This window comes from Bicyclus anynana, chromosome 14 (genome assembly GCF_947172395.1).
Source record: "Bicyclus anynana chromosome 14, ilBicAnyn1.1, whole genome shotgun sequence".
NCBI lineage: Eukaryota > Metazoa > Arthropoda > Insecta > Lepidoptera > Nymphalidae > Bicyclus > Bicyclus anynana.
Genome location: NC_069096.1, coordinates 16,494,279 through 16,521,498, shown reverse-complemented (window position 1 = coordinate 16,521,498; position 27,220 = coordinate 16,494,279). Strand labels below are relative to the sequence as shown.

Here is a 27,220-nt window from a genome sequence, read left to right as displayed (position 1 = left end):
AATTATAAAGAATTAAAGAGTAGAAATAAATTAGAATCTAAATAAGCTATTAAATAAATAATTAGTGATAAAACATGTTGTGTTAGTCTATTTTTGTAACTTACGAATAGTTATGGAAAACGGATGAATGGATTTAAATAGAATGACAACAAACTGTTTTTCTGTATTATAAAATTTGTATCACTTGACTTACAATAAGGAAGCAATCGATACTTTATTTACCAAAATTCAGTCAATAGCTCAGAAGCTATAAGGGAATACTCAATCAAACATACATTGAAAAAATTATAACTTTATTTTTATAGTTAAAATAATTTCATTATATTAAACAACAACGATTTTCTTTCATAACCACCACTTTTATAAAGCAAGTTATAATTTTATAGCCAAGGGTTCATTTTATAAGCAAAAGCTTTTACCGGAGCAGAAATAATTGAGATTTTACGTTAATGGCAGAAGTTACCTGTTCGAGACCACTTTGTTAGAACAAACAATTGCACTAATTTACTAATTATGCTACAGTCAGGCGGACTTAAGAGCCCAAGCGTAATGTTTCAGTTAGCTGTTAGATGAATAGCCAAGTTTGGATTTCTAATCTATTAGGGGTTTCAAGGTTAGTGAAATTTTGAATTTAGAATTTATTCTTATAATAAAGACCAATAGCCTTTTTCTGTGTCTAATATCGTTACATCATAATCAGGCTGTTTTTTTTTCATTTATTCTTTACCAGTTAGCCCTTGACTACAACCTCAACTGATAGGTGGTCTTTGCTGGTAGGGTAGCCAGACCTGGATCAATTAAAAAAAACCTCAAACGAACCAAACCTCGAACGCAGGACCTCCGTCTTTTAAATCCACCGCGCAATACCACTGCGTCACGAAAGCCGTCAAAACTGTTACCTAATAGGAGAAGGGTTATGGAGCTTAGACCCACTACGCATCTCCAATGGAGATTGGTTGGTCATTAATGATAATGATCGGGACTTGCTTAACGTCCTCTCAGAGTCGGAACACTGCCGACTTCTGGTTCAGGATGAGAAATTTTAATGAAAATTTCTTAAAATAATATTAAGATTAATAAGAATAAGCTTGGCAAGATCGTTGATGATACTCCCATGATATACGGGCGACGGGGGAACGACTGCGCGGGTGTGAAATAGTGCGTGCGGGGAAGTGAGGTGCATCGGTCGTGGGTTTTTCATTCATCACTACACGCCCCCCCGGCTCGCGCGGACCATCGTGTTACGAACGAACTTGCCAAGTTATAATAATATACTCTGTCTTCACACCATAAGTAACCCCTATCCAGGAGCCTCGCTGTTCCTATTGCCTCACCAGGAGCACAGTGCCTTTCCCGCATCGTATACTGAAGTTACTCTGAAAATAAGTGTTCGAAATTGCCCCTCCATTATACTTCGTACTTCAGAGTTTGGAATAAACAACCAGTATCGTAACAGTAAAACGACATTAGTATCAACACGAAGGCTGTATAACTTTTCACTTTGAATTACTTTGTAAAGTACAGCCGCTTTACACGATATCTTCCAATTTGTGAAATCTGGAAAGACATGAAAGCCTTACTTAGACCCTTCTTAACAGTTGGTGAATGTGTTGATAAATCTCATCGACGTCATAATCGTTAACTAGTATTTCATAGTATATTTCCTTGGTACGTGGTTTAAATCACGACTTTAGTATTTTTGTATGAAAAAAATTTTTATGGCAGAAAAGAGTTTGTTGAATCATCAAGTTTTATTATAAGGGTAGAAGTATGTAATTTGTGCACGAGTCATGGCAAAGGTCGTCCCTATGCCGCCCACTCAGAGCAGATCAATTTGCATACTTTGCGTTGATAGCCTCATAATAATATATCATAGTACTTCCGCCCCGGTAGGCTGGAGTGAAATGAGATGATTTAAAACAGGGTGATGGGTGAAAGCATTCTACAATAAATTTCTGGGAACATTACCGGTAGAGTGCGTTATATTGCTGCTATAAAGCCGTCTATGCGGCCTACAAATAGCTTCAGTTTTGATATGAACAGGCCTATTGTGCTATTCATCACCATCATCATTAACAACCCAAGGCGTTAGGCTATTAGTCCACTGCGCTGGCCTAATGCGGATTCGTAGACTTCACACACGTCGAGAATTAGAAAATTCTTAGGTATGCAGGTTTCCGCACGATATTTCCTTCACCGTTTGAGACACGTGATTTCTTAAAATGCACATAACTGAAAAGTTGAAGGTGGCATGCCCCAGACCGAATTTGAATTAACGCCCTCTGAATCGAAGGCACAGGTCATATTGGGCTAAAATTGCGCTATTAAACGACAACAATTTTATAATTCTGCAGTATCTGCAGTATCTGTAGTATGAATTCAATTCTCCCTATCTATTAGAGATTAATTCGAGACCAGTATGAGTCTCGATTACACCAAAAGTGTTTATTTATGAGAAGTGAAAAGATATTCAATAAGTCTTATGGTTGCATAACTGATGGTCATGCTTAATATGTTTAGTTAATTATGTACCTACTTACTAGTATAAAATGCAGATAGACATCCAGACAATAGAAAACGTTTACGAGTAGATATGCTCATCATAGATTTACCAGTTGTAGGAATAGAACTTAAGGAGTTGGGTGCAGAAGGCAGGATGACGACCCATACATCTATTGGTTGTCCTTTGTAATTTTCCAAAACAGCCTTAACAACAGATCTAGTGTTTTATGGAATTTATTCGCTACTAACAAGTTATCTTTTAATTTTCTAACTTGCCTTCAAAGGTAATTGAAAATGAGTATTTGTTTAGTATAATAATTATGATTATCTTGGAAATGCTACTACATCAAAGTGACCATTTTTATCCTTTTTAATTATTTCATTTTAGTTATATATAATTGTTTATTTTTGTTTGTTTTACTTACTGTTATTTAATTTAGGCTATTCAGTCGATCTTACAATTAATAATTAATATTATTTTGTGTATCTATAGTCAGTTCCCATCATTACTTTAAGATCAAAGGAGCTTACTTTGAATAGAATATTGTTTGTATAATACTAAGTTGTTTTAGAATATCAAACGTATAATTAAACAAGGTGCTGGTTGACGAAAAGGTCGATACTATCACGTTAGAATCAGCGTATTGGGAATTAGGAACATTCTCGTAAATAGATATTATCAAAGAAGCAATGGTTAACAATCGTTTGAAGTGCCGCCTTAGAAATTATTTCATTGATTAAAGTCTGAGAGCCGGTAAACGTTTTCTTTAAATTTATTGTGAGACAAGCCTAGTACAATCTTGATGATTTTGATGTGATGTCAATTGAAGCGCTTTGGTTGTATAGATTAATTATAAGCCTTACTCCAGCTACAGCAAAATATATTCAAATACTATGCCGGCAGTCGACATAGTACTTTCGCGCGTATTCCAAACTCGCGGACGCCCGCGACCTCGTCCGCGTGGAATTCAGTTTTTTACAAATCCCGCGGGAACAACTTCAGCAAAATCGCCTCAGTAGCCGCAGCACAAAGGATATCCATCATCCCTTATTTTATCCCCATGGTGGTTGAGATTTATACAAATTTTCATCCCCTATTTTATTCCCTTAGGGGTAGAATTTATCAAAATCCTTTCTTAGGGGATGCCTACGTCATAGTAGCTTTATACATGCAAAGTCTCAGCCTGATCAGTTTAAAATTTACAAAGTTTCATACAAACTTTAATCCCTTATTTTATACCCTTGGAGGTAGAATTTGGGAAGAGATTATTATTAAAATCCCTTCTTGGCGGATGCCTACGTCATAACATCTACCTGCATAGCAAATTTTAGCCCGACTCATCAGTGGTTTGGGCTGGGCGTTTCTAATTATAACTATGTCAGTCAGTCACCTTTGAGTTATACATATTTAGATTGTTACTTATTTTTAATTATTATATTGTCACAACACACCTATGCTCAACGTTCGGTTGAGTTCGGTCAGCCCAAATGACGTCACATTCGGCGTACGTCAAAACTTAACTCCTTTGAGTGACTGTTTCAGCAAAAACGCATTCAGTGTATATATTTTATAATAAAAAATATTGGTGCTGTACGTGTCGTAAGTGTGTCGAGACATATAAATATCAGGCCGACTATGTTGTTCTAGTTTGAGAATCTATAAAACTGTTGTATATTTTCTTATGTATATAGGCACATATTTATATTATAATAACCAAGAAACAAAAAAAAACTCATATAAGTGAGCGCTAACGTCTTATTGTTCACCAGCTCTTAAACTACTATTTGGGAATTATTTCAATTACCTGTTCCTATGTTATGAATTCCAATAAATATGAACGTCACAAACAATATTGTAATAATTTCCATCATATTGAAATTCCAGTATTTGGGTTTTATTTTGTGTACGAATTGTATGACTAGCCGGCGCCCCGTGGTTTCACCCGCGTAGTTCCCCTACCCGTTACAGTAAAGAGATAAAATACTGCCTATGACAGTCGCAAAGAATTTTCAAATCGGTTCATATTAGATCCAGAGATTACCCCCTACACTACCACAAACATTCATCATCATCATGTCAGCCGATGGACGTCCACTGTAGGACAAGGCCTTTTGTAACGACTTCCAAACATCACGATGCTGAGCCGCCTGCATCCAGCGAATACCTGCGATTCGCTTGATGTCGTTAGTCCACCTGGTAGAGGGTCGACCAACACTGCGCTTTCTGGTGTGGGGCCGCCAATCCAGCACTTTGGGACCCCAATGCCCATTGGCTCTTCGAACTATGTGCCGTACCCTTAAAATGTCGGATATATTTCCCCGGATATGCTTTGTCACAAAAACCTAAAGATAGGCTGCTGATGATAGCGTGTCATACACTCGTATCATGATGGACTTCCCCTGATTTGGACCCAAAAATACAATCTAATAGTAAGGCCCCCGGAAGGGCATAACCCTATATGTCCCAATACCTTCCATTTATATTTATAAGTGGGGACAAGCTATGAATATAAATTAGGGACAGGGCGCGTTTAGGTCTCTAAAGTCCGCCATAAATATTAAATTAGGGCTTTGGCGGATTTAAAAATTGAAGGGGTTTGAACTACTAATGCTTCAAAAGATATTGTTGCTGTCGGTTGTGGTTTTTTAAGCACATTATTTTGTTTCAATTAAAAATGTTACTCAATTATACAAAAGGAAACTGTACTTGTTTTTATTTTTCTTCCACTTGTCTGTCTTGTCTAGCAACATAAATTCAGACAATGTCTTGATAGTTTATTTACAATCAAGTAATGACTGCTATTTTATCGCCAGTAGGTACTTACTAGTTTCGTAGTTACTAATAAATTAGAGATTATTAGTGTTAATCCACGGAGGACTGACGGACATGGTGAACAGACGGACTGACGAACCCTAAACATTACTTAAAAAAACGCTTTCTTTGACTTAGGAACATCAACGCTATAAGGATGAAACTTACCTGGTGCGACGATGGTAAACTGGTCCAGGTGGTTGAGGGATACTCTTATAAAATATTTGTTGTAAATGTATTTTAGAGTACCTTTAATTTATTATAACATAAATAAAATATACATCATACAAGATAAACATATAAATATGGCACGGTATATCTTAACCACTTGACTATCTCCTCATATTCCCAGCATCCAAACTGCGAATTAAGCGGATTTGACGGAGCATACTCAGGTAGATTTCACTCGAAAATATCTCACGTCTCACGTCTAAGGCCGCGTTTCCATTACGTCGATAATTTATTGTTGAATTATTTGTTGTGTTTGATGGTTACGACATTATTATATCAGACCAATGCAGTCACCTTGTAGTATGAACATCTGTCGCCCAGTTCTGTTGTAGAAATTTTAACGAAATTGTCGGACGATTCACGGATCGATCGCAACGACAACATACGTCTAACTAAAAAAATTATTTGTTACACCTCATAAAAAGTGTAAGCCAATCGTCCGCCTATGAGTAACATCGCTGAGCCATGCAAACGTCGAATATGTCGCCCTGTCTCCATCATCAACATAAAGGACCGTTCTATAACAATGCTGCTTAGAGGCAGAAATAAGAATCTCCACTTCCCCGAACGAGCTGTTTGTATTTACTATGTTGAGGTTACTACATAAAAATTGATGAATTCCTTAGAGATGAAATGTAAACCACGATCCTTTAAACTAAATGACCAATCGTCGTCAAGGCATCGTGGGAACGCGGCTCAAGCCCTCATCGAACCAACAACCAACTAATTTGCGTCAACCCCTTTTTGATTCTATTCACCCTAAATTATATCCCACATCATTCACCTTGTCTTTCAGGGTGCTGCATTCAATTATGAAACGAGGGAACCCTCATAAAATCACTTTATCAAGACCCTATTTTCTAAGAAATTGTTTAGTATATCGGCTTATTAATATCAAACCTTTAGGAAGGGTGTTGTACTAGCTAACACCAGCGGCTTTCACTGTGTTCAATTCATATTCAAATAAAATATCCTATTTAAATACATACCTTTGTATTCTTTCTATTATTTTTAAAATAAATAAATACAAAGATCAAACATTTTGTTTGTGTTTTAGTATCGTGTAACAACTAATAACCGGCCAAGTGAAAGTCAGACAAAGGGTACCACCATCTATAGTTATTCATCTTGATTGGTTTAGGGGTTATGCCGTGAAAAGGTAACAGACAGATTAACTTACTTTTGCATTTATAACATTAAGTATCATAGATACATATCGCAACCGCTTTACAAAGTGATCATTACTATTTAAATTAATCACAACTCATTTCCCTCGCACAAAACTTTCATGAATTTCCCGACTTACTACACATCGCCGTAATCAGACTCCAGCAATATATCCTACGCGCTAACATTAATTTATGGCGCGTCATTTTTGCTGTACTTAGTATATGAGGCATCGGACGAAATATAAAAACTTTTCTCACTAGCTTGATGGGAAAACTCGTCTCCCTTGAGTACGTACTTAGAGCACCAGATATCATTTTACAATGATGAGAAAAGTTATAGGAGGCCTAAGGTCATTTTTACGACGTAAATATAGTGAACCAGTAAACTCGCGCGACTATGTAATAGCTCCGATGCAGTAGGTACTCGCGAAATTGATCGAGATTGATCGAATAAGCAGTGTAGTATAAACGTTAACTTCACTTCGTAAGCTCGCCTGGCTCAATTTCTGATCGCATCACTGAAACGCTATCTGATACAGATAATGATATTAAAGAAGTTTTACTTGTGTCAGCTTGGTTTGGCGTTACTTGTTTAACAACCCGAGGCTTATTTGACAACTCAGGGACACCAAGGGATGATATCGCAGTCGGGTGTCGGATTGGTCTAATGATTATTTTGTATGCCAGTAATTTTTGTTATTGAACAGTTCTATACTCCGGAACGGAGTGTGCCCAGGAACTCCATGATCTTGTTTCTGCATCTCTCTTCTTCGAAGCGAGACACCGTAGCGGGTGGCATCCCTATGTAGTTGACATTTAGACCCGCACCAAACATTTTGCTTCAACCTTATTATCCGTACTGCTAAAATGTGGAACGCCCTTCCGGTGTGTGTTTCCTACCAGTTACAACCTTAACACTTAAAAGCAAGAGTCCTCTTCCTAAAACCAATCATTGCTTTATGCCAAGAGCAAGCCTATAATCGACTGATAGGAATATACCGAGCCGAATAGTCCGAAGTACTATTACGAGCATAGCCCACTCACCGCTAGAGTAACTAAATTCCTAAACATATGATGTCACGAAAAATTCAACACCAAATAGATTGACATTGACAAATTGACGAGCTCATTGGAACGCAAGTATGACACGCACTAACAGGAGGATTAGCTCCGGTCGCGTGACGCGTGTACCGGGAAGTGATTGATGCTCGTCATGACATGATTGGTTCACACCGACTATCGTGTTCGTTTTAATTTTGTAATCCCTGCGTATGTTCTCTTGATATTCGTGACTATGAAATTATAAATGACGCAGTAAAAAGTTTAACTGAAAATTCATGGCTCTCGCGGGATCTGTGAAAAAATGAATTTCACGTGGACGAAGTCGCGTCTGCTAGTAGATAGTATTATTTAGAAAAGGGACAAAGATATCACCTTTGTAATCCGTGCAAAAGCCAAATTAATGATAAAATGTATAATACTGGAATTATTAGATTAAAAAGCCAGGATTTATAGCCTGAAACTAGGATTAATACGAGAGATAGATAGATCAAGAGCTAAACAAACGTAATTTGAGACGAGGCATTAGTGGATTAGGGTGACATTCCGTGAGTAACAATTACAGTAAATTACACCGCAGGCTTATCTGTAGCAGTTCGATTAAAGTAATTACTTTTACTCTACACATTACCTTTGTACCTATAGTACGCGGCCTATAACTTGATCTATGCGCAGTAACACATTTTCGAATATTATCAACAAACGAACGAGTAGCCAAAGTAACCCTACGACGACATTACAATCGCGTACGAAATTCAATAATTCAATAATTTACAGTATTTGACATATATTTTTGAGTACTAGGCAATCACACACATAACACTTTTATTTATATGCGCAGACGACTATAACGTCGCTTCAACTTACTTATTGGGGTGGGCTTAGTCTGATGGTTTATTTAATTAATATCTACTAACATCCTCATCAGAATATTTTAACGGTCCAATACAGGGACAGGCCTCCCTTTCCTCCATATAGGGGAAGCATTGATATGAATGAATGAATTTTGACTTTGACCTTGACTTTACAATGCACGGCAAAATGCTGAGCTGTAGGCTGTAGGCCTATTCTGTTTAGTGCTATAAATTAGGTTAATGTTTGAGACACTATTAATGAAAATATGAACGTATTTTCTTTCTATAATTATTATTGAAAAAAATAAAAAATCATCAATCTGTTAAGGAACTTTAAAGACAAACACAAGTAGCACCCCTCTTCTACGTCAGAAGTTAAACAAAAATAATAACCACATAAAACTGTTTCAGGCAAAAGAAATTGTGAATTCAGAATATTCTTAATGAAATGTCTCTTGAATTCTTTAGTGGGTAAATAACGTAACTAAGACATTCAGTCCGCCTCTAATCCTATTTAGTGGAATCAGTTCAATTTCGTGTCCAATTAGAGGAGATTCCCAGTTCGGAGGAGAATCCATCACTGTCCTGATAATTAAGTAAAATAATATGATTGAGTCTTCGTCCAAATATTCTGATCTGACGCTTGGCTTCTTCCAATTATTATTAGACCAATTAGAATGACCTTGATTTTTGCTCTAGATCTGTTTTCATTTCTTTAATATAAGAATGCTCCTAGTATTCTTTTAATTTTTCATGGTTCCGTAGTGAACAAGGTATCCATCCGTGTGACCTTTGTTTAAATCAGAAACTTAAACTTAAAACTGGACAGCTATCACGTGGTATAAGCATTAATATGAACAAAGTGCTAAAATAAAATCTTGAAAAAATTATATTTTTACCTACATGTAAAGTGGTGATGACTTTTTTGTTTACACATCGTTTACCAGTGAAGTGAAGGACAGTCCAACTTAAAAAGCTCTTCAGAAAATTACTCACTTTGTTGTCTTTATAAAACACACAATAGGACAAATTAATTAATTAATCAATGTATTTATTTGCAGATACATGCCATAAAGGCAGGAAAATAACTGACATCCTTGTGATGTTCAAAGGACTCCAAGTTATTTTTTTTTTCTCTTAACAAGTTAACCCTTGACTGTAGTCTCACCCTATGGTAAGTGATGATGCAATCTAAGATGGAAGCGGGCTAACTTGTTAGGAGGTGGATGAAAATTCACATCCGACATTGTACCGGAACGCTAAATCGCTTGGCGGTGCGTCTTTTTCGATAACTAGCCACGGCTGAAGCTCCCCACCAGCCAGACCTAGACTAATTCAAAAAATCATCTTGTAAATCCAGTACGCATACCACTGCGCCACGGAGGCCGTTAAAATTTCAACTGTTAATTGACATAAAATGATGACAATGATCATTAAGACACTCTGAAGTCCCTTCCATCTATGTCTATTGATATCTCCATGGCAGTAGTCACATGATATTGCTATTTGTACCTACTTCAAAGTGGCACTCCAAAGTAATTCAGTCAGGCTTGATAAACCTTATAAAGTTTCAATAATTGCCGGTTCCAGTTTCATTCGATAGGGGTTGAGTACGTTCTTATCTGAAATCGACGCCTGCCTCTCCGACCTTTCAATTTAAATTGTCTTCAAACGCCTCAGCATTTAATATGTACTTCAACCATCTTTTTATTCTCCTAACCTTGAAACTGATAATATTTAATCGATGTTGCGTCAATGCAAAATCTTTTACGTGTTTAGATAAAGATAAGTATAAACACTTTTAAGGGTCATTCGATGTTTGTTACCCGTTTGACAATCAATACATTTTTCAGAAATGCGTGGAAATTCGAGTTCAAATAAGAGCAAGTGCACATTATGCGCTCGGCGTTGCGTTCAGCGGGCGTTGAGAGCGTACATATGGCGTACAACGCTCAGCACGGCGTTTTACGAGCGCAGTCAAGGTATCCATACTACTGGTTCAGTTCAGAAGTGGACATCGAACGACGGACGTCTCGTCTCGTCTCAAATGTACAACAACACGTCACTGCCTGTATCTGTACAAGCGCGCAGATGACGCCCACGCAACACGCGTTCGACCGAGATTCTGACGGCGCGCGTCTGCTGCGCGCATGCACGGTACGGTACGAGGTTTTTTGACCTCGTACTTAAACTTTCTATCAGGTCAATTGACCTCGTTCCGCAACACAGAGGTACGATACGAGGTTTTTTGACCTCGTACTAGAACTTCAAGCCAGGTCAATTGACCTCATTCCGCACCACAGAAAATTTTAATACGGTGTCAAAAAACCTCGTACCGTACCAAAGACAAAAACAGAAAAATCAGTGCCGCAGCTAACGTGTTAAAGCGCATGCTTCAAAACGCCTAATATGTACTCGCTCTTAAAAACAAGTATTCTTACAACACCCCTTGAAGCTAAGCTAAGTTTGAAGTAAGAAAATTTAAAGACTTACCTATTTAATTAATATTACGGTAAAATAAATAATCAACAAACAAAACAATTATTTACTTCGTTACCAAAGAACATACATGCTATATGACGATAAGATAAAATAATCATACCAAAATAGGTAGAAATTTTGACAGCTTCTTAGAAGCTTTATCTCCATGTTTCTCTATGATGACGGTATAACATTTTACACCCGACATGTATGTTATCAGCTAATTCATTACCGAACCCTCTGAGCCACTGACTGATGAACAAAAACCAATTGTTCACAACACCACAAGGAACATAAAACCTTACGTCTCAAGTAATAAACGCTAATAACGCTTTCCCCAAACATTAAGATGAATCAGTCTCTTATCATTATAGCCCTTATGGCGTTGATAATAAACACTTCTTTATAACTCGTGTGTAAAGATTAAAGACAGTGACAAAGTAACATTGATGATTGGGTATAAGGAAGATGGAGAATCCTTATAAATAATAGGATTAGACACCTCATGAAAAGCATTTCCTTTTTCCCTGTTTTTTTTTTCAAAAATATTTCACCTTTATCGTTGACAGGTTTCCGCTTGACTGCTAAGTTATGTGAAGGTAAATGATGGTGCAGTCAAAAGAGGTTCTTTTATGGGAAACAATATTATACGAGTAGGTAAATATAAGCAGTGCCTTTTATATTCATTGGTTTAGAAAGATTGATTACAAAGGCTGTACTAGAGATAGTTGTCGACAATTTCATAAATAAATTCAACGAGGGAGAGTCTATAAAAACCATGGAATGGAATTAACAATATCTCTTAGACTAGTTGTTTACATCGTTAAATTAAGCTATATTCTATAGCTTTTATCAGTTTTGGCACAGGTGAAACCTGTCAGTCAATGAACCAGTCCTATATTGAATTAAAATTACTTATTGTATATATAACCACCCTGAGACCTTTCAAACAAAAAAGTATTTTTAAAATAATGATCATCGATTGTCGGAATAATCGGTGAACATAGATAATTATAGGTATTAAAAAATATACAGCCGAGCCTTGAACAGAAAACCCAATTGACTGTTCGATGTACTAGTCTTACGAGTAAATTGAGTACTTACTGTAACCTAATACGTAAGATACCTGAGCGGTTTACTTTTATAAGTAGGTATACCTACAAGTTAAAGTTCCTTAATCAAGACGAATTTGTCGGCATCCCCTCGAGTATTGAGGACTTTGATAGACTCGCCCAATAATTCCCGTTCTTATAAATTAGATACCTTTATAAGATACTTTTTCTCTTCAGAATTGTATTGTGATGAGTAATAAAGGGTCTATGTAACTGGCAAATTGATTTCAAATTGACAATATTGCTTCAGGCGTAGTTCAAGATAAGTTTTTGGAAGAGTTCGACAATTGATATGAAAAAGTTATATGAAAATGTTATGAAACTACAGGTGACATATTTTTTTAGGTATATACATTAACGTATTTGATTTCGAGCCATTCGAAGTTTTAACCGTGTGCTCTACATTTTTTTTCACTTTTCAGATAGGCCATTGGCTTGAAAGTCTATCATCCCACAATATTAATAAAAATTATTGTAAATAAACAATAATAAAAATAAAATAAATATTAAGCAGTATTTAATTTAATTAATCCCAAGTTTTTTAATACTTGATACAATTTTAATAACAGCAAAGTAAGTTTGTATTTGACATGGAACCTTGAACTTTTCACTGTTATTTTATAAATATTTAACAAAATTGTATAAATTGTGTAATTTTGTTAGACAGGTGATAAAACTAATCTTAAAAGAATTTTCAATAGTATTACAGTCACATTTTTAAAAAAGTTTCGCTTTTGCGAACATTCAGATAGGTGCACTGCATATTATAGTAGCTACTAAATAGCCCCTTTTTTAAATTATTTACTAGCTTACTATTTACTAAAAAAAACTATTTTTCTTTTTGTTTCTAGGTTACTACATACTCGTAGTATGTTTATAATGTCCGTGAAGTATACAAACGAAACGGTTATCACGCGATCCGCCCTACATCACACTGTTACATGATACCTAAGCTCATAAAGCGCGCGCCGGTCCTCAAGAGAGCAATAAGTTTAGTGTAACTCCCCGAGCAAGTAATTTTAAACCTTTCATTACTCTTTTAAACCGCCAGTCCACGAAGAGAAATAATTTATATCAACTCCACGAAACGGCGATGCACTTTGAAAATATATGCAGTTTTCCTAGCGCTCGCCTTCTACTGGGATTTGCTTTTAAATCTACCGAGAGACTAAATATCTTAAATTGTTTAGGAGTTCGCAAGCGTACCAATGAATGGGATACGATTTATTTGGCACGTATGTGGAATTATAAGTATGCAAAGCGAATGCTGCGGGTAATGGTACACTGTTGGCACGGAAAAGTGCACAATTAATAATGTCTTCCCGACTAAATTACGAACACCGCGGCCTCTTGAGACTTGGCTTCGAAGATTGAAGACATTTTAAATATATTTTATTTAATTAAAATAATAAAAGTACTACAGCACAATAATGTGCTGCTTTCTAATTAATAAACCTAATGTTATTTATATTTTCTTTGAAACCAACAAGAACAAAATTAAATTTAAATCAGGCACTAATAAATCTGTACGCATTATTGTAATTTAACAGGAAATCGAATCTGCGACAGCTGTAGACCCAGCGGAGTGGAAGAATTCACTAAACGGGACAGGAGTGGGGGGGAGGAATAAATTTTCACCCGAAATTGGAACCGATTCGTATTCAAAGAGTTCCTCACGCAGTAATTCTGGAATTTAATTAATACACTTTTCCTCGTCGGTTTCTTCGGAAATTGGGTATTTAATGGGGCTCGGCGTGTACGCGCTGTAAGTCTGACATGGCTGCTCTGAATGCCACTTTTTGACAAAAATATTTTGCAAACAATTTTTTAAAATCTTGGGAGTCAATTTCCAGTGTGAACGCTGACATTTATTTTGATTATTAGCTTCTTTTTAGGACATAGCGACATTCAAAATGTTTTAGGAGAAGGTGTAGAAAGATGTGGTGCATTTTATATGAAGATCTGAGTTTTCCAAACAAATGAAATCGCAAGTGGATGCTAATCAACACTGATCAAAAAATAATGTAAAATAATATATATATAGCATAGGTAAAAAGCATAGGCTTAGTTTATTTTGGGGTGCCGTAGCCATAGGGTAAGACTCCGCTGTCCGTCCGTCTGTCACCAGGCTATATAAGAAATACTAGATAAGTATGATAAATATTATGGTTGAAATTTACTGCAAGCGAAGTCACTTAATATAATCTTTTACAATATAATTTGTTTGTATTTTATGTAAGTAGTAGAAATTGAACGAACCGCCCGAGTGTCGGAGCAAATACTGACTTTGCGCCTGACTACGTTAGCGGATTGAAGTTGACAAATTAAATTGTAAATCAAATTCCAGCCACCGCATACCAAGTCAGAAGCACCTTAACTCCGTCATCTTATACATGTACACTAAGAGATGGCCACTCACTTATTTGCTTTAATTTAACATAATATATAATTATTATTTATTATTATTTCTTCTAGCTTCAGTGCTATAAATACGTTCTGTTGTTTCTTTCTAGTGTAGAAATGTTAACAAAAGCAGTAGAAATTATAATTTCGTTGTTGTTCTGAACGAAATCATAATTTCTACTGCCTTCTCATATTGAAGTCCAAATGTGTGCTCTGACAGTCAACTAAAAGTTTACGTGTCTGCATGGTTTTTAAAAAAATTCTTAAAATTATCTATAGTATTCATATTAAATAAATACATTTTTATGTCTACGATATCCCTAAAAACGTTAATTTAGACTTTTAGACTCGCCGAGCATATTTTCTCGTAATATTTCCGCCAATTTTAATTCCAGATTTAGATATGCAATACAAAGAAAAAGATCCGTTAGACTACGTAGAGCAAATAGTGTGGTAAGAATAAGTTACGAATGCATTATCTAAATCTTTCTCCATTTTATTCTTTTAGAGTCATGAAAATTCACATGGAAAATGCATATAACTTCCTCACACAATTTCAGCTCTGTCGTTCTGCATAATCAGCTTTGGTACTGAGAATGTTAAAATATATTTTATTTTACTTGTCTGTATTGTCCACTACGATATTTCTATATATAAAGAGAAAGGCCAACATTTCTATTTGAATTTTATATAAGGCTACAAAAACTTTATTTTAATTACCCCACGTGCCTTTGTAAATGTAACGCTAACTACATTAACAATAATATTGAAAACAAATTACAACCGTCTTCAAAATTGCGTACTAAATAGGAAAAATAACATTATAATATTTTCTATCTACTGATCACTTTGAAGGAAATGCCTATTAATACCTATCTTAATTTTTTTTGTTTCTCAGACATTCTTTTTTTCTTTTATATGTTTTTTCAGTAACCACTAAAATCAACACCACACGGTCTTGGCACCAGAGACCATGAATAGTAAGAAGAAATCCTTACAATAATAGTGACATAATAATACACATACTTCAATTGAAACGAGTATATCGTTCGACAGGAACTGTTGACCGTCTCTCGGACTACACCCTGTATCTGCATAACTGAGTTGGGTTCGCAGAGTTGGGATTGTTTACTCCTCTCTATTCAGAGTCGGCGACACAATACAACCTAATATACAACTTGATCTTCGCTGTATATTGGTTCCCTACTCTGCATTAAAGAGATACAACATTATATCTCGTTTTTCAACTTGATGGTACAGTGTGCGGCGACGGATCACTTAGTCCTGGGTTTGGATAAAATATTGGGTTTTTCATCTATACTATACTTAATGTTATACTATACTTAATAAAGCTGAAGACTTTGTTTTATTGAACGCGCAAATCTCCGGAACTACTGGTCCGATTTGAAAAATTCTTTCAGTGTTAGGTAGCCCATTTATCGAGGAAGGCTATAGGCTATTTTATCCCTGTATCCCTACGAGAGCGGGAACCACACGGGTGAAATCGCACGGCGACAACTAGTTTTCAATGAATTGCTAATAGCAGTTTAAAGTTGATTGTATAAAACACCCCTACCTAGTTGGCGCACGTAACGTCTTCGAGCCCGCTCATAAATAATCATTACCAACATATCTACCTAGTTAAACGTTCCGAACACACCAATCCTCATTGCAACAGTATGGTGAGTCTAACTTCCAAATCGTCATCCCTTACAGGAATATTCTTGTTAAATAAAAAATATATAGATGATCAACAACAAGAATCAATTTATATTGTGTTTATTTGAGTTTATTAAAACTATTGGTTTTACTCGACCGTATTGCAGGTCACGGATTATAGTTTTTAAATGAAACAATCTGTATCGCAATTTATATACGCAACGACATTTAGAAGCACCTACATTTTATGTTATTAAATGATGAAAGCTTTTAGTAAATAAATCTGCACCTTTTTATTTCTGTTCGTTGCCTAAACTTACACTTTAAAGAGGTCAGATTTGTTTTTTTGATTGTTTATTGGTTGTTTAACTCAAAAAGTACTTAAACATTAAAAAAAACTTATATATTTATTATTAGAAATCTACGTCAAGTAACATAGTTTATATTTTATCTCGGGGCGTCTGCTAGTTCTTTGTATAATAATTAACTACCCATTCAACTCGAATCTTCTCTCAGAATGAGAGAGATTATGAATAGTCCACCATGCTGGCGTAATGGGGATTGGCAGACTTCACACACATAGAATTGAGATAAGACACAGTTAAGTAGGTTGCCTCACGAAGTTTTTCACGTATGAAACACGTGATATTTGATTACCAAAATTAATTTTTCTTCATTTACAAAATATGAAAACTGGTTCGCGTAATCCTTCCACCTTTAATAACTAAACAAAAATTGCATTAGAAATGGTTTTACTAATATTTATATATTTAATACACTTAATTGGTAAAATCAATACCAACTTGCTCACATTTCCAAGCAGATTATTTTGTAGGGATTTGTTTAAGATGATTTCAATTATTTCAAATGAAATTAAGCACCTTGTATATGTTTACAACTTAATCTATCTATCTAAATATGAGGTTTGATTTCTTTTCCGTTGACGCATTCATTTCTTCAAACTCATATTTTAAACCAGGCCTCGAACTCAGGACCATATGAGTTTACGGGTAGCCGCATAAGCTAAGAGACCAGCAAGCCAGTTAAATTAGATGTTTATAGAACTGTTGAGTTTCTTGCTGGTTCTTATCAGCAGAACCTTCCTTCCGAAGCGGTGGTAAATATTTACAAATAGTCTGTAGTTTCTTGTAAAAGTACTTGTAAACTGAGCCTACTTGAAATAAATGGATTTTGAATTTTTGAATTTAGAGGTTTATATTGCAACAACTTGCAGTACGGACGGCATCAGTGTGCTTGTGGCGTTCGAGTCGTCCACAACTCTTGTTGTGTAATTCTTTATGGGTTACTTGGGATAGGCGGGGAGAGTGACTTGAGTGGTAAAGGGGAGTGTTTGTTACCAGTCAAAGGATCCTTTAACCCTACACACATCGTTCACAAGTGCGTGACCCCACTTAAGGTCATTTTCTGCCACTCAGGGTTTATTGGTAACATTCTTAGTGGGAATTGTTAGACCTGACAGACTTTCATTCAATAATTGTTTTTACAGACAACCGCTTCTGATGTAAAACCCCTTATACTACGACAATACATGAAACATTTTGTTCCAGATAGCGCAGATACGAAACGAAGCTGATTAACTGAATCGTGAGTACATTATAATATAATATTTATTATTATTTGATGACAGAAGGGCTGCTTCACTTATTGGGCAAAGGATCAGCTTGGCTATCAATACGGTAATGCAGCCAGTATTCTCACCACCACTCTACGTGGCCATGATTTGCATTATGCGTATCTTCTGATTATTTAAGTCAAGATACGTGTCATGAAAGATATGCTATTGCACCGTTTACCTCACAGAACAGACAACGCTAAAAGCGAACGTTTCTAGCAATAGAAGTAGCAAGGGGGCGTGGCCCGCGTACACCCGGGTGTGCGGTACAACGCAAGCTTGTTCGCGCATGTACTAGCAGTCTTGTTTTGTTCTGTAACAAAAGGAATAAATAATATTCAACTCTAAAGTAAGGGTGACATATTTCATTTTTCACTAAATATTAAACAGCCATTTAGGCCACGCTTCTTTTGATGCTTGATTTGATTGAGTGTGGCGATGGATGCTTCTGCTACTTGAATTTTGGTGTCGCCTTGCTCAGGGGGTTGAGGCAGTGCTTAGGCATTATGGTGTGTGGTACAAATAATAAGTGGCTTATTGCTAGACTTTAGTTAATATATTTATTTTATTGTATTTAAATACAAAACTGCTTCTATAATTATACTAACTACCTACAGCTATTATATTAACTACATAATATTATAAAAATAAAAAAGGAAACATACTAAAACTATATCTAAAGACTCAGGCGTCGTAGAATTCGTCCGAATAGATGTTCATTGGTAAAGTGCTCAGACTTTGGCAGTATTGCCACGTTGTATGGCAATACTAATCGGTATTATTGCATCAACTATGACTATGAAAAATTAAAGACAATAGAATTTAGTAATCCCTGACAAAAGGATTGAATTCCGATCGTAAACGAGAAGTCCATGTCAACAGTCACAAGTTAATGGAATCAAACCCTTTGGGCCGACCGTCATTTGGGACTATCGATCCCTATCGCAAACTTTGGTCTGACTGAACTTGGGGATCATTTGGAACTTGGAATCAGATGTAAGGCAACATGGCGACTAATCTACCGAACTTTGTGCTTAGAGGTTATTAGTTTAATCATTTTTAATCGACTTCAGAAGAGAAACCGGCTGGCAAGTAATTAGATAGAATTTGTGACAATTATTGGGAATGGCATATTGAAATTTTTTATAGTAATATGTTTGAGAACTATCGCGTGTATAACACGTGAGTAAGACGGCAAAGGGCATGTAAGGAACGCATCCTAGATTTAAGCCTTTTGCCAGCATCTTCATCATTGATGATTATCAACCCATATTCGGCCCACTGTTGAGCTCGAGTCTCCTCTCAGAATGAGAGAGGTAAGCCAATAGTCCACCACGCTGGCCCAGTGCGGATTGACAGACTTCACACACGCACAGAATTAAAAAAATTCACTGGTTTCCTCACGATGATTTTCTTTCTCCGTTTGAGACACGTGATATTAAATTTCTTAAAATGCACACAACTGAAAAGTTGGAGGTGCATGCCCCGGACCGGATTCGAGCCCACACCCTCTGGATGCGAAGGCAGAGGTCAGATCCACTGGGCTATCATCATTATTACTAATGTAAACTCTATATTCCTTTTCAATAGGAAAGGACATAATTATAGAGATTAGATCTACCAAGTAACTCCGTTAGCAGGCTTAGGTCTATAATGTTTGACTAGTTAATCACTATTATTAGATATTACTGATAATATAATAACCGGCGGCGTATTGTGTTCTCCAAAGCACAAGGGTGTCTCATGATCAACTTCTAAACTCCGTGCAAAGATTTTTTATTGAAAATTAATCAAAGAAAGTCAAGGAATTTCATAGTCCGGCTTAGGACTCGAACCCAGGAAGGACCGATTGATGCAAAACCATAAAGACTAACCACTGGAATAACGAGCCAATAAAGTCAACAAATAGCAGTTGATTTCAGACCGGAGCCCTACATACCTATATGACAGAAATGAGCACGTACGTGATGTAATTTGTAAATCTATCAGTGTATGAATTTTCTTCAAGCATCGAAATTTATGGCCCAACCTTCAGACACAATAACCCAACATTTCGTTAACACATCAATACAGTCCGCGAGTTGATTCCACAATGTTCCCAATAACTCACATTTTGCAAAACGATATATGAACCCTCAGTCCCAGGTGGCGGCTCAGGGGGAAATATAAAAATCCCTTTGATGTACCGCCAATACCGCACCCTTCTAACGTTTCCTCACAGTATTAGACGCACCTGTGCCATAAAAGGAGCTGGGGAGGTAAATTCACCAATTTCTATCAATTCTTAACCGGCTTGAAATAATGAGGTACATAATTGGATTAAACAAAATATATTCGATCGTATATACACAGCAATCTAGCTATAACCCGTCAATAGTCAATGTAGAGGTATGTTTTTGATGGGATTATTATTACACATTTTGTCTTCTAATATGACTGAAATAAACAATAAAAGTACCATTTTTTGTTCAAAAGGCCATTATTGTTGTATTACTCTTTTTAAATTGATCAAGAATGACTTGAAACTTGCGCTAGATTAGTTCGTCATTCCGTCGATACTTCAAAACTCATTAAGGCCCATTCGTTTGCCTTTAGAACCATTATGCTTTTGTCGCGAAACTATGCCTTTGTCACTAATTCAAAACTATTTACTATTTTTGTTCAGCTGCCAAAATATCTCAAAAACTTGAAACCTATGAGAAACCTTCGAAAATAGATGTTTAATTCGCTTTTATTTAATCATAAGCAGGAAATTTAAAATTCCGAATTTTTCCGGGATATAAGTAGTCTATGTGTTAATCCAGGCTATAATATATCTTAATACCAGTTCAGTTCCGTAGTTGAGGAGTGAAAGAGTAACAAACATTCATATCATCAAAATCATCAGTTTTCGCAAATCTCGGGAAACCATGGATTTTTTCGGGATACAAAGTAGCCTATGTGTTAATCCAGAGTAAAATCTATTTTCATTCCAAATTTCAGCTAAATTGCTTCAGTAGTAGCGGCGTTATAGAGTAACAAACACCCAAACATCCAAACATACATCCAAACATCCATACAAACCTTCGCGTTTATAATATTAGTAGGATTAGCTCGGGTACTTACTGCCAGGATATTTCCATAAATATATGATATAATATGTAAAAAAACATATTTATTATATTACTAGAATATATTTAAAAAGTGTATAAATAGTCAGTAAAGTGAATAGCTGCTAGATAGAAAGTTAAGAGCAATTCTCAGAACATTTTCCGCGGAAGCATTTTCCTGGAATGTGTAGAGAAGTGCCAGTGTTCGTTGCGCGTAGTTCTGAATCCGCGGGTAGTTGTCGATAGAATAAATTCAATGGGTGCTTTAAGTCTGAACCTGCAATCTGTTGGAAAACTTGGAATGAAATTGCGGTGAATTCCAACTTATTCCAGAAATGTCGACGCGTCAGCAGTTGCTTGTTAACTAGCTGTGAACATTTCTATGTAAACGGGTATTCTAAACTCAATATTTATTAACTGTTTCATTGCTCCAGTTCAATTATTTGTTTGGCTATTGGATCTGGGGTTGGTGTTTCATCCAAACCGGATAAGTCATTTAGGGGCGAACGGATGGGTGACTTTAGATATATAAAGATGTTTTATGGTAAACTACCTTGCTTCTGATTTTGAGAGGAGATTCGTGCTCAACAGTGAGCCAAATATGGGTCGTTAATAATGAATGATGAGTCCACCTTACGCTTGACTGTAATAACTCATCAAAGCCTCTATAGCTCAACGGCAAAGAGTGTATAGTAGGGACTATCCACCGAGTCGTGGTTCGATGTTTTGTCCGCTTGTGTATTGTCGAACCTACTCCTACTCTTAACACAATTTTTTTCGACTAGTTGCCGGAGGGAATATTGGTCATATCAAAAAATAATATTCTTAAAAAAAACTGATGGAAAGCAGTGATTTGGTCTAAGTTGGAATTCAGTGTCTCTTTAAATAACATAGGTATATCAGGGAGTGATGGACAATAATATTTTTATTCAAAAATTCAAACAAAACTATTATAAATAAATAAAGACACAAGAGAATTAGAAACGTATATGCAAAACGTTTTATGCGAATCGCATGGATATCCAGCACATAAGGATACCACCTTTATAATAACCCTATAAAAGACTCGGGACTGCTTACAAAATTAATGAATTCAAAAAACTCCGCCCACAAAATGACCTAACCCTAATCGGTTCCCCAGTAGCCGCAGGCGCGCTTTATGGCCGATGGGACATCGTTAAGTGGACACCCTCCGTGGCCATTAACTACCCTTCCTTTACAGAAAATTTTAAAACTATGTGCCGCTTTTTGTCTTTTTCCACGAAAATGCACAATCCGCTGTTTATACGATGACAAGAAAAACATTAGTAGTTAAAGTTCAATATTCTTTTTTATTATTTTTTAAGTAGTATTTCCTCTTTTCCTCTACAGCTAAATGAAAAGCTTGTTTTAGGGGTTAAGACAGAAGTCAATCGAATATTGAATCTTCGGGATTTGTGTCCCTTACGTACTGACATAACTCTTTAAGGATCACCATCAGATGTCAATGATAATGACCACGGCTAGACGTGCTCTCCGAGGCACGGAGGTGTTATTAGACTAAATTCTCAACTTTGCAACTAACATTGTACGGGTTCGAACCCAGTACTTTAGGATCTGAAATCGAATAGGCTAACCACAGGACCAACAAGGCTTAATTTTTTCACATCGTTTATACTATTATTCTGTGACGTCCTATAATTAAGTAAAAGCCTGTAAAAACATAGATACCTCATTTTGTGAATACTGAAAAGTTTGTCAGTCCATGCTTCTGCCATAATACCATCATATCATTGCCATTAGGTAATTTGGCCACTGGTGGCTTGGGAGGTACCAGGTTTCAAGGGTCCAGATCCTCAAGTACAAAATGTAAACGTAGAGTTAGCATAAGAAATCATGTATCTAGTTAGTTTCATGATAACCCTTTAGGTCTTTAGAGTCGAATAAAATTTATACTCTAAAAGTGTTTTACGAAGGGTAACCATTAAACTAAGCTACTGGCCATTGGAGACAGTAATTGTCTATTATACCGAGAAAAGTATTTAAAAAAAATATGCTATAACAGGCTCTCGTTCTTTGAGTAAGTATGCAAATCACCAAAAAGTGCTAAAATATATACAAATAGAAAGTACGTACTCTTGATATGAATTATTATTTTCTCCGCGCGCCCGATGGCGCCATTTTCGCGATTTTCATTTTTGCTTGATTAAATTTTCCCGGTGACATTGATAGATTGTACTTAACCTTGTTATTGCTGTTTATTCGGATTTGAATCACTGTACTTCATGATTTAATTTTATTTAATAAGATTTAGGTATATAAAATTACAATATGTAACTATTTTAGCCATTGCTACAACTCTTAAAACGAAAAGATTTTTAAAGTAACATTCAAACCTACTACAAATACTAAGAAAATAATAATAATAATATAAAATGTGCTTTCAGTATTTTCAGAAATTTTCAATAGGTGATTAATGAAAGCTAAAATATCGCAGCAGAAAAAGCTGAAACCGGTAAGTGGCTCAAGTATGCCTCTCTGACAGAGAGTTACATATTTGTACCTTTTGCCGTGGAGACCCTTGGGCCATGGAGTCGCAGTGCCAAAAAATTTTACCGTATCATTTCACCGCGGCTTGTTGCCTCGACTGGTGACAGAAGAGCTGGCTCATTTTTTGCGCAAAGGATCAGCCTGGCTGTCTAGCGCGGAAATGCAGCCAGTATTCTGGCCACCATTCCACGTGGGCATGATTTGTATAGTTATTAGGATAAATTAGCTTAAGTTCCCTATTGTATTCTTTCTCTAAAATATTGTATATAGGTGTTTCTTCGTTAGCTAAGAACGGCAAATTAAGGGCAAACGTCAACTATAGAGGGTCGTATAGAAATGCTTTCCTGCTGATGTAACAATCTTAAGCTAAATGAAGTGAAACAGGTGTTCTCAAGTTTCAACTTGCCCTAACACCTATTTTATTAGCATGCTTACCACAATCTATGATGGCTCTATAACCAATAAGGTTCATAACTTGTATTAAAAAAATGTAAAGAGGTATCTTATTTTTCTATTATTATTTAATAATAGCCTTAGTTTCTCCTAAAATATGCTTATATGATCGTTGGTGTAGTTAAGTTCGGTCATAACTTCTCAACATACAAAGAAAGTTACGAATATCACATATACACAATATCAGCACCTCTGCCAAATTTTCCACGACCTCTCACACAAACATTAGTACAGTTTACACCTCCCTGGCTGCTGCCAAAAAACCTCTTTCGTGTATCGCCATATACGACTCTCATATCCCGAATTTTAGTTTGCAAACTTGACTCTGAATTGGCATTCCACATTCAGTGGAAGTGGCAAACCATTTGGCACTATAAATCCACTGCCAACCGCGGCGGCACTTTGCAAGGCGCGCACGTTCGCGGAACACAAATTTTATGATAGCGCGTTATTCCAAAATGGACGTTAGATATTGAATGCTCTCTGCATATTATAGGAGACTGCGACCCGGCGGGATTGCGACGGTCTTCACGCGCAATGCTTACAGTTGTTCGAAATACATTTACTAGATCAAAGTATCTGCAGGCAGAGGCGTGCAAAAGGTTTTTAACCAGGGTATGTCCTTTAGGTACGTACAAGTTGTACATAATGGAAAATTCTTTCACTTCAAGTTCGCGACTGTCTGCAGGATTTAATTTTACACTTACGAATGTTTAAAGAGAAAAGTAATACGCATTGAATTACAGAAACAAATGCTTGAAGATTAATCAAATACGTTATTCGCGAGACTTTTAAGCAAATAGATATTAATTTTTATTTAGTTATAGAATATTCTAGCTTCTTCTTCTTCTTTTATCTCGAAAATTGCTTGACGTAGGAATTTCAAATTTGCAAAATTTTAAACTTTGGAAGGTAGTTCAAAGTTAGTTGACGTCCGTTAATAATGGATTTTGCGAGAGGGCCAGATTTAAGGAGGAGTGTGCACAAAGTCGCAGATATCCGCTAGTCTTATATACATTTATGGTATTATACCGAATTTCGATCACCCATATCTAAGACCAATTTCTCTTAAAAGCTGTCCGTCCAAGAGACACCAGTAAAACAGATTTCCCCGAATTTCTCCTGTCGGAGGACGAGCGAAGGCTTAATTCAATTTTTCACTTCAAATTCGTTGGCGAAATTCCCTTAAAGTACCTCAGAGCCAATTCCGAGTCAGCGAATCGGAACCTTGTTGGAATTTGGTAGAGATATAAAATTTTACTACCATCTTTTACTAATGCAATGTCTTTCTATATATTGCAAGTCAGTCCTAAACGTTAGCCTGAGAAATGCCTGCCTGAGAAAAAAAAAAGTCTTCATACGGCAAACGCCTTTTTAACCCCTGACGTCAAATAAGAAAGTTAATACACGTTTGACGTGTTTGTCTGTGAGTCAGTCTGTGGCTATGTATAAAATATATCGACCCATCTATGCCGTGTAATTGTTTTGCCGTCATTCTAAGGGTTAAAACATTCTTATACGCACGTATCCACAGAGTCTGTTATATTGTTGAACAAACAAGATAGTACAACGCACGCACCCGCTCGAGTGTAACAGGGAATGTCGTCTGCGCGAGCGAGTCTAGTAACAATAAAATTTTTACGTTCCGTTTCCACCGATTGGCCATGCGACCCGCTAGCTTACCGCCCGCGCCCTGGCTGTTGTAGGCTAAGAGCGCGTGGTATCATTATCAGCCTGTTATAGAGGAGAGTGTATATGAAGGTATGAGGGTAGGGAAGGAAGCTTAGACCCACCACGCTGATCCAATGCTGGTTGATGGGCTTAAGGTGATAATGCGAAAATATCTGAGTGACTGAATTTTAAGGCACGGGGGCCTACACTGAAAATTTTTTAGAAGAAAAAAAAAACACAGTATTTATATTTTAGGCTTATCCAGGACTCATCCCAGGACCTCATAATCCGAAACCAGATAGACTAACCACTGGGTCATTGAGGCAATAAGGCCAACGAGGCGCGTGATACACTATTTTACATCTTGTACGCAAGCATAAAGAACTGTTTGATTATCTTTTTTTATTAAATTTTGTAAAACGGTTTGGCTTTCGTTCCTACAATACGAGTATAAACAGACAGGCTTGTGTTTGTGTGAAACTGACGGAGCATCAGCAAAACAGAAATATGTTGGAAATATTATTATCATGTATCTGTTAGTGACTGTCAAACATTTCGATATTAATGCGTACTGCATCACTCTAAATAATTTAATAATGTGTTTTTGCGTTTTGTTATTTTACACACACAAACGCATTTGTACTGTCATCACACTTCTAGATTAATTTAACAACTCTTTCTTTAATAATACGTGGTGTTTAATGACATATCATGACATATCATGACAATTACGGGAACTAGTCATATTACAAAAACAGGCACTAGCTCTCTGACTACAGAGATCGGAAAGAACTTCGCTTATTATTATTGTGTTTCGTAGCGGAAATATTTAGATTGTGTGAGGAATAGGTATAGTTTATTTAGATTCTATTTATTCCTTGAACGAGTAAATTATGTTAACATTTTGTTCTACTTCCAGGTATTTAATTCACGGTTTCTTAACGCATAATATAATTTTTTTTTTTAATTAATTATAGGAACGGCCTTTGACGGCCTCTGTGGCGCAGTGGTATGCGCGGTAGATTCACAAGACGGAGGTCCTGGGTTCCCCGGCTGGGCCGGCTGGGCCGGTTGAGGTTTTCTTAAATGATCCAGGTCTGGCTGGTGGGAGGCTTTGGCCGTGGCTAATTACCACCCTACCGACAAAGACGTACCGCCAAGCGATTTAGCGTTCCGGTACGATGTCGTGTAGAAACTGAAAGGGGTCTGGATTTCCATCCGCCTTCTACCAAGTTAGACTTCACTTACCATTAGGTGAGATTCTTGGATTCAGTTGAAAAAAATCCATGTTCTGTCGTAGACCAATATTTTCCCTTTTAGGTTGAAAATGGCCATAATTATGCTGCTTCGTTCAAATAATATTTCAACAATAGATTTTCCCATAATAATCTTTAATTCAACATTACCTACATTATAATAATAATTTAAATAACGAAAACCGCATCCAAATCAATACTCAACTCTCACTCAACCAACTCAGCACAGAAAAGTGCAGATAATACTTGTAGATATGTATTGTTTAGTTAGGCGGCTAATCCTCCTTTTCTAAGTCGGAGAAGTCCA

At 36.4% G+C, this 27,220-nt stretch overlaps 1 protein-coding gene across 1 annotated transcript in view; it reads left to right on the top strand.

Annotated features, from left to right (window-relative positions):
- The window catches only part of LOC112047710 (metabotropic glutamate receptor 2-like), a 211,920-nt gene that overhangs the window by 37,696 nt on the left and 147,004 nt on the right, over positions 1–27,220 (top strand). Inside the window, exon 2 of the mRNA XM_052885408.1 lies at positions 17,851–17,887. The gene's annotated coding sequence lies outside the window, so the exon portion shown is untranslated. The remainder of the gene's footprint in view (positions 1–17,850; positions 17,888–27,220) is intronic.